This window comes from Oratosquilla oratoria, chromosome 22 (assembly GCF_046742065.1).
Source record: "Oratosquilla oratoria isolate Oo_2021 chromosome 22, ASM4674206v1, whole genome shotgun sequence".
Taxonomy (NCBI): Eukaryota; Metazoa; Arthropoda; class Malacostraca; order Stomatopoda; family Squillidae; genus Oratosquilla; species Oratosquilla oratoria.
The window spans coordinates 39,183,309-39,193,308 of record NC_134798.1 but is presented as its reverse complement, the minus strand read 5'-3'; positions in this window follow the sequence as shown (position 1 = coordinate 39,193,308).

Genomic DNA, 10,000 nt, shown 5'->3' with positions numbered 1-10,000 from the left:
AGGGGAATTGTGGGGGGTTTCTGTGTTGTGTTATTGTTTGACTTTTTCCTATGTCACCAGATTGTAGTAGTAGTACGGGGTAGAGAGTTGTCGCCGGTTGTGTGATCTCATATGAAATGAATAGGAAAATAAGAATAGAAGAACAAAAGAATGAAGGAGCCGCCTAGAAACCATAAGGCCTATACTAGGGAGTTCCATGTCCATTACCACCTATCATCCCCATCCATAAAGTTATCTTACCTTCCCTTGAAACAATCAATAGTTAAAGCCCTAACTACATAGTTATTAAGTCTATTCCATTCGTTAACCATTCTATTGGTAAACAATTTCTTGACCATTTCCTTCTTAAATCTAAATTTGTCCAACTTAATCTATTACTACGAATCCTGCCCTGCTCTCTTAATATGATGACCTTGTCCACATCATCCTTGTTAAAACCCTTGACTATTTGAATACCTCTTTTAGATCACATAGTTGATAAAGATGTTATATATGTGTATATATATATATATATATATACATATATATAATGTGTGTGTGTGTGTGTGTGTGTGTGTGTGTGTGTGTGTGTGTGTGTGTGTGTGTGTGTGCGCGCGTATGCTTGCCTGTATGTGCGTGTGAGTGTGCTCTTCTGTGTTTGTGTATGCATATAACAAAAGTCGTTTCATTCACTCCTGTGCACCTCATCACAGGGAAATGAAAAACAAACAAACGAACGTTTTGGTCTATAATGACATCTTCAAGGTACAGAGTAAAGGGAATATGTTCAAGTGTATAAGGTTACGTGAGAAGTAGAGAGGTGGTGACCTGGCCTGACCTTACCTGACCTTACTTTACCTTATATGACCTTACCTGACCTTATCTGACCTTTCTTTGGCCTTTACTTAGCTTTCTTGACCTTACCTGATCTCACCTAACTTTATCTGACCTCATCTGACCTTACTTTACATTATCTGACCTTACCTGACTTTACCTAATCTTACCTTACCTGACTTTACCTGACCTCATCTGACCTTATTTGGCCTTTACTGGGCTTTCTTGACCTTACCTGATCTCACCTAACTTTACCTGACCTTATATGACCTTACCTGACCTTAGCTTGTACAAGTCAACAATAGCTTTTGGTTGAATGACCTAAATGTATTTAAGAATTTTACATTTAACATTTTTTTTACTAGCTTGTGCATTCAAGGATTTGTATCTAAATTACATTTTTCTAGTGTTCTTAATAAAACTAGATATAACAATGTTCCTGCTGATGTAATATTTATTTGTTGTTTTTTTCTGTGACATACTCTACTTAATGCGTGGGCTTTGATCTTAGATGTACAAATAAAATTATGCATTAATATTTTCACCTTATATTAGACTAAGAGCTTGATTCTTTCTACGTTCCATATTTTTTCCCATATAGTCGACATAATCTCAGTTATATATGAAAGGGAATGTTCAAATACAACCTAGACCATTTTCAAGTAATTTCTTTATTATCCTGCTCTTGACTGTTAATATTCTTGAAAGCATTAATAACATTGAAACTCGTAATCAGAAAAACTAAAAGACTTTTATTCTAATGCTTTCCATTGTGTTGATCTCGTAATGAGTTTTCGAAGTTTTGTTTTAAAGAAACTTCAATGAAATACTTGTGATATCTCAGGCTGAAAATGCCTACATAGTTTCAGGTCAACATAAGCTCAAAACTCGGAAAAACATGATAGAAAAAGAAGGAGATTTTCGTTACAGTGTGATGACTAGAAATAAACCTTAGACGGTGATACAGGGATGACCCGTCACCCATGAGGAGCTAAGATGGGAGGGGGGCACGGGTGGTGGATGGAAGTGGAATAAGTGGGAGTGAAATAGATGGGAGTGGATACGTGCATTTTGACTTGGCTACCTCCCATATAAGGGGGAAAATGTCATTTGTATGTAGATAAACATTATCAAAACAGGTTAACATTTGTATACATTATAGTTACATGACAGAATGGATGGCCGCTGTTATGACTGAGACAAATAAATAATATGTCGACATACACATAACTGAATATTTTATTATCAAACCTACTTTTCATAATAGTTTAAATGTAAGACAAATGATATACAAACTATATAATTTCTAGATACATTTTGGTAATGCCACTGTAAAGAGTTGTTGGGTTCTACGCGGTGAGGTTATGTAAGGTCATAAGAGGTCATATGAGTTCACGTTAGGTCATATGAGGTCATGTGACGTCACGAAAGGTCATATGAGGTCACATGAGAGTTCATTTAAGGTCATGTGAGGTCACATGAGTTCACACGAGGTAATATAAGGTCAACAACTCTTTCCTTCCTATCTTTAGCTTACCCTAGACAGACTCGACACCAGTCGGAACAACGTAACAACCACCATCACCACCACCATCACCACCATCACCACCATCACCACCATCATCACCATTGCCACCACCAACACCATCACCTCCCAGACTGTCTGACCTAAATTACCCTAGCCTTAACTTCATATCTCCATATTATCATCAAGGAAAGCATTGTTTCCTGTTTTTCATTTACTTGTCGAGATCTGAATATAATTATATACACATGCACACACACACACACACACACACACACACACACACACACACACACACACACACACACACACACACACACACACACACACACACACACACACACACACACACACACACACACACACACACACACACACACACACACACACACACACACACACACACACACACACACGCCTCGGTGGCGCGGTTGGTAGTCTCCGGCTGTCACTACGGCGGTCCGGGTTCGAATCCTGCCCAGGGCTGAAATGATTTCAGTATCGTTGCGCTTCGAGTTGTTACTCTAACTCTCGTGGGCGGGGAGTTGGGTGTGTGTGCGTGTGACATCACAGCATTACCCATAGATCGGTCATACGAGCTCTGAGCTCTCTTCCGGGAGGGAAATAGCTGTCGATCACGAGTTCAACACATGATCCAAAGACCATGGTGAACAAACACACACACACACACACACACACACACACACACACACACACACACACACACACACACACACACACACACACACACGACTCGGTGGCGCAGTTGGTAAAGTTCCCGGCTGTCACTACGGCGGTTCGGGTTCGAATCCCGACCAGGGCTGAAATAGTTTCAGTATCGCTGCGCTGCAAGGGCGTTACTCCAACTCTCGTGGGCGGGGAGCTGGGTGTGTGTGTGCGTGTGAAGTCACAGCATTACCCATAGATCGGTCATATATGAGCTCTGAGCTCTCTTCTGCGAGGAAAATAGCCGTCGATCACGATTCAAAACACGTGATCCAAGACCATGGTGAATCGCACACACACAAACGCAAATAAACATACACATATGCACATACCCATGCACTTGTACATATACATACACATACACGTACATATACCCATGCACAGACATACCAAAACACATACACATAAACTTATACATATGCACATACCCATACAGTTATACATATACATACACAAACACGTACATATACACAGGCACATACACATACACGTAAACTTACACATATGCACACACCCATACAGTTATACATATACATACACATACACGTAAATATACCCATGCACATACACATACACATACACATACACATACATATACACATACACATACACGTAAACTTACACATATGCACATACCCATACAGTTATACATTTACACATACACGTAAATATACCCATGCACATACACATACACAAACTTACACATATGCACATACCCATACAGTTATACATATATATATATATATATATATATATATATATATATATATATATATATATATATGTATATACATATACACATACCCATACACATAGACATAACCTATACACATACACAGACATATAAACTTACACACACACACACCATATAGACACCCAAACGCACACACTTCACATTTCCATGTTTATTTTTCTCAGTAAAGCAAAAATGAAACGGATGAGTCTGGGATAGAAAGGCTGTGTCGCCAGTATCAATAAAAGGGGAACAAGGAAGGAGTTTATGGGATTCTGTCACAGAAAGTGTGTCGTCTCTCGAAAGACAACAGAGGTGAGAGCGGAAGTGGGTTGAGAGAGAGAGAGGGATTTAGACTTGAGAGTTGGGAGATAAGAAAGAGAAGAGAAGATAGCCAATGGGGTTGGGAGGGGGAGGTGTGGAGGGGTTCGGGGGTGGAAGCGGGGTAGGTGGAGTGGTGGGGAGTGAGGCGGGGAAGGTGGAATGAATTTTATTTGATTTATTCATTCATTTATTTATTTATTTATTTATTTATTTATTTATTTATCTATTTATTCATATTTATTTATCTATTTATTTATTTTTATTTATTTATTTATTTATTTATTTTTTACTTTCCAACATACGTTATAGGCGTCTTCCCGAGTGGTGCTCCGTGGGTTGATGTGTAAAGACTGCTTTGATTAACTTTTCCTATGTGTTATATTTTTTATGGTTAAAGACTAATAATTTTATTGAGCACTGGGACGTTGTTGTTGTTGTTGTTGTTGTTGTTGTTGTTGTTGTTGTTACTGTTGTTGTTGTTGTTGTCGTCGTTGTTGTTTTTGTTGGGTTTGTTGTTGTTGTTGTTATGGACTTTAGTTTACCCAGCGTTTCTGTCTTTACAAAGAATCTCGCGCCTCTGCAGTATATATTCACGTACACTTACAAATCCTACGGAAGTTTGGAATGATTAAAACATAGAAAAATATTCTATGCGAATAAACTAGTGAGGAATAAGCAAGGACAGACCGAAATATATGTGAGAAAGAACGTAGGAGAATCAGAGGAAGGAAAAAAAAAATATTATAAAAAGAGAATAATATACAGTGAAATATATGTATACAAGTATACTTTCAAATATAAATGGTCTTGTATGATAAGTTTATGAATACTTTTACAGTAAGTTTATTTGTATGTACACATCATATATACACAAGTACACACAAGTACGCATACACAAACACACACACAAAGGATTAGAAATGATTACGCACACACACACACACACACACACACACACACACACACACACACACACATACACAGCAATATTTTGTTATGAACATCATATATACTGTATACATACACACACACTCACACGCACATATGCATACATACATGTGTATATATATATATATATATAATATATATATATGTGTGTGTGTGTGTGTGTGTGTGTGTGTGTGTGTGTGTGTGTGTGTGTGTGTGTGTGTGTGTGTGTGTGTGTGTGTGTGTGTGTGTGTGTGTGTGTGTGTGTGTGTGTGTGTGTGTGTGTGTGTGTGTGTGTGTGTAAAAGAGAGAGACTTATATTTCCTTTAGTGTTGGTTTTCGTCCGATGCTGGCTGCCGCCGCCTCCTCGTCCGAGATTCTCGCTCCGTTGCTGGGCCGAAGCCACCGCTTCCGCCGGGGCTCTGGCCCAGTTGGGCGCGACGAGTGACATTGCTTCGGTCGAAGGCACTAGACCCGTACCAAGGACCTGAGGAACACCTGATCCAGAGTAGGACACCTACGGCGCCGAAGAATGTCGAGAACTTCCTCGAGCCGCCGATCAGGGAAGATCGGCGGGAAGTCGCGGGCTGAAGAGGGGCACTCCTACCGGCACAAACGCAAGTGTTCGGGGTGCTCGCCCGCTCTCGACAGCGCCTTTCGTCAAGACAGGCTTCCAGGAACCTGGAGGGCCCCCAGGAACCACCGGACCTGTACAACGACGGGGGCCGAAGAAGAGACAGAGCAAGCACTTCGGTCGGCGGCACGAGCGCGAGTGCTCGGAAGAGTGTCCGCCGGCCTCGGATGCTCTGCGACGAACTTCGAGGGGATCTCGGGGTCCCTCGCGACGACGTTGGCTGGAGGAGAAGGACTCCTCGGCCCGAGGTGCTGGACTACGTGCTCGGGGTAACGCCCCTCCGAGTGTCCAGCGAGTGCGTGAGTGAATGTGTGCGAATGAGCGAGTGAATGTGTGTGTGAGTATGTGTGAATGAGCGTGCGAATGCGTGAGTGAATGAGTGTGTGTATGTGTGTGAACGATTGTGTGAATTTGTGTGGGAGTGTGTGTACACGGTCCTCCCCTCAGCTGAATAAAGTCGTTTGATGTGTCAGTCAGTCTTGGTAAACTTCTCTGAAGTGTCTCAGCGAATACTCTAGGAGTTGGTTAAAGGGAGTCTTGTCCTCTTCATGACAGAGTTTTGTTATCCTGTGAATAAAGCCTTTTGGGGATAACTTGCCAAAAAAAAATCCTTAGAGTACAAAAATAGCAATTTTCCCTATAAATCGCATAAATATACGCAGGCGCGTCCGGCTACTCCATATTCATACACACGGACACACACATACAAAAGCAGGTCACTACGAGCATAGCTCTCTTCCCGTAAAGTACAACTAAGTAAATACACACACACACACACACACACACACACACACACACACACACACACACACACACACACACACACACACACACACATACACACACACGACTCGGTGGCGCGGTTGATAGAGTCCTCGGCTGTCACTACGGTGGTCTGGGTTCGAATCCTGCCCAGTTCTGAAATAATTTCAGTATCGCTGCGCTTCGAGTCGTTACTCCAACTCGTGGGAGGGGAGTTGGGGTGTGTGTGTGTGTAAGGTCACAGAATTGCCCATAGGTCGGTCATATGAGCTCTGAGCTCTTTTCCGAAAAGGAATAAGCTGTCGATCACGAGTCCAACACGTGATCCAAAGACCATGGTGAATCACACTCAAGTGCATACATACATACACACACACACACACACACACACACACACACACACACACACACACACACACACACGGATACATGCATACACACACACACACACACACACACACACACACACACACACACACACACACACACACAAACACACACGCACACATACCCTCACGCACACATACACACAAACACGTACACACACACCCAATTATACACACATGTATGTCTATGTACCCATGACTACTTATGTACGTGCGTGCGTGCGCACGCGCATGCGCACACGCGTGTACATTCAACTAAGCATAAACACAGATCCCATAATTCTTTATTTTTTCCCAAGAGCATTCCAGCGCCCACATAACGCGTTTATCAAACTAAAGGTTGATGTGAACTGACTAGATTATATACGAATCGTCTAGATTATAGTCATTAGGCCTTTGTTTATAGTACCGGTATTCTTGCCCTCGTTCTTAACATTCCCGAGAATATTCTAGGCAATTCTTAGGTGGGAGTACGCTCGGCTCGTTGCTAGGACATTCCTAGATTCACCTAAGCGATGAAATGTGATGGTAGGTGAGGAACCTACGCCAGGAGACGCTTAAGAGCGAGTGAGGAGAGGAGAGGAGTGCGGGATTCGAACCCACAACTAAGCGAATATAAAAGGATACAAAAGAATGTATACAATAGGAAGATATGGTATATGATATATGAAAACAGTATTATATAGATATAACATAAAGAAATATAGCATCAATTATAAAAGGAAAAACACACTTTATACAGAGAAATACAAAAAAATATTCGACAGTAAACTTCACACAAACTTGGATAAAACTTATCGACAGGCCAACATTCCTCAGTACCCAGGCAGAGACGGGCGCTAGATTATCCTACAATGACAGAAACACTGGTGAACGACTCTACAACCATAACAACACACCCAGGGACCATTTGGTCTATGAATGGCCTCCTTCTCTCTCTCTGGAGCTCTTTTCGAAATTCCTTTCATTTGCGGATATACGTTAGTGGTGCAATTGGAGTTCGGAACGGAGTGATGGCGTGGAGTTGTATCGACCTCTCTGCCACTACTAAATAAATCACATCAGCCACAATCACCTGCCAGGTTATTGCATGCAATACATTCCCACAGGAGCCTGGTCGGGCTTCTTCGGGCTTCTTTAGGCTTGCTTCTGTAAGAAAAAATAAATGATAATGGGAAATGAAGATAAAGAGTCGATATCTATGGAAATTAGTTCGATTTTTGTTAATGATTTGTTAGGTTCTGTTTCATTCTTATTTCATCTATGATTATTTAAACTTCAAATATATTCTAAGGTGATCAATTTGTATCTACACACACACACACACACACACATATATATATATATATATATATATATATATATATATATTATATATGTATATACATATAATATATATATATATATTATAGTATATATATATATATAATATATATATATTAATATATATATATATATATATATATATATATATATATATATATATATATATATATATATATACTGCGTATGGGATATCACTAAAGCTGCGCGACATTGCTTTTAAGGATAGAGCCGCTGGTGAACTGGAGCCCATTACAGTCAATCACCAGTAGACCGCAAACACACTTCCTCTACTCTCTCCTTTCCCGCCCTTATTCCAACAAGTCTTCCCTTTCCTTCCTCCCTTTCTCTGTTACTCTCTCCCAAAAATTCCGCCTTTCCTCTCTTCTCCCCTTCCTCTCTTCCTCTCTTTCTCTCTTCCTCACTCATTCCCTAACTCTTTCCTTACCTTCCTCCCCTTCTCCCCTCCTCCCGTCTTCCCTGTCTCTCTCTCTCTCTCTCTCTCTCTCTCTCTCTCTCTCTCTCTCTCTCTCTCTCTCTCTCTCTCTCTCTCTCTCTCTCTCTCTCTCTCTCTCTCTCTCTCTCTCTCTCTCTCTCTCACCCTCTCTCCCGCTCTCTCTCTCCCCCTCCCTCACACTCTCCCCACCCTCTTCCTTATCACACTCACTTTCTCAACTTCTCCCTTCATATCTTCTCACCTCTTTTTGGTTCTCTTTTCTCTCTAGCCTCTTTTTCTCTTTTTTCACTCCTACATTCTCCTACTCTACCATCTTACCTCTCTTTCCACCCTCACTCCCTCTCTCTCTTTTTCTCCCTCCATCCCTCGTCCCTTCCCTCCCTCTCTCCCTAACCTCCTCTCCCTTCCATCACTCCTCTCCTTCCCCTCCCTTCCCTCCTTCCCTCCCATTCCTCTCCTTCTTCGCTCCCTCCCCTCCTTTCCTTCCTTCCCTCCCCAACCTCCTCTCCTTTCCCTCGTTCCCCTCCCTCCCTCTCCTCCCCCCTCCCTCCCTCCCTCCCTCCCTCCATTCATCCATCCATCCCTTCCCTTCCTCCCTTCCCTTCATCACATCCTTCCTTTCCTTCCCTTCTATCCCCTCCTTCCTCCCCTCCCTTCCCTCCCTCCCATCCATCTTCTTTCTTTTATCTCTCTCTTCCTCCTCCTCACCCTCCTTCCCCTCCCGTCCTTCCCCTTCCTCTCATCCCTCCTCTCCTCCCCACTTTCATTCTTCTCATCAACCTCCCCTCCTTCTCTTTTCCTCTTCCTCTCTTCCCCTTTCCCTCTCTTCCCCTTTCCCTCTCTTCCCCTTTCCCTCTCTTCCTCTTTTCCTCTCTTCCCCTTTTCCTCTCTTCCCCTTTCCCTCTCTTCCCCTTTCCCTCTCTTCCCCTTTCCCTCTCTTCCTCTTTTCCTCTCTTCCCCTTTCCCTTTCTTCCCCTTTCCCTCTCTTTCCCTTTCCCTCTCTTCCTCTTTTCCTCTCTTCCCCTTTTCCTCTCTTCCCCTCTCCCTCTATTCCCCTTTCCCTCTCTTCCCCTTTCTTCCCCTTATCCTCTCTTTACCCTCCCAGTCCTTCCCTTCCTTCCTTCTTCCACCTTCATAGAACGTTGCGAATCTTATTCCCTCCCCTCATCCCGTCCCCGAAGTCCCCTGGCTCCGCCTCCTCCTCCTCCCTCCCTCCCTCACCTCCACTATCAACAGCACGTCCAGCGGCACAAGCACAAATCACATTGGATAGGAGAGCTGCTATTGCAACAGCCAAGACAGCTGCAGCGCCAAGACCAGTTGCAGGTCTTGCAATATTGAACGTTCGATATACTCCTCACGTACTAGAGTCAACACTTTGATGAATAGA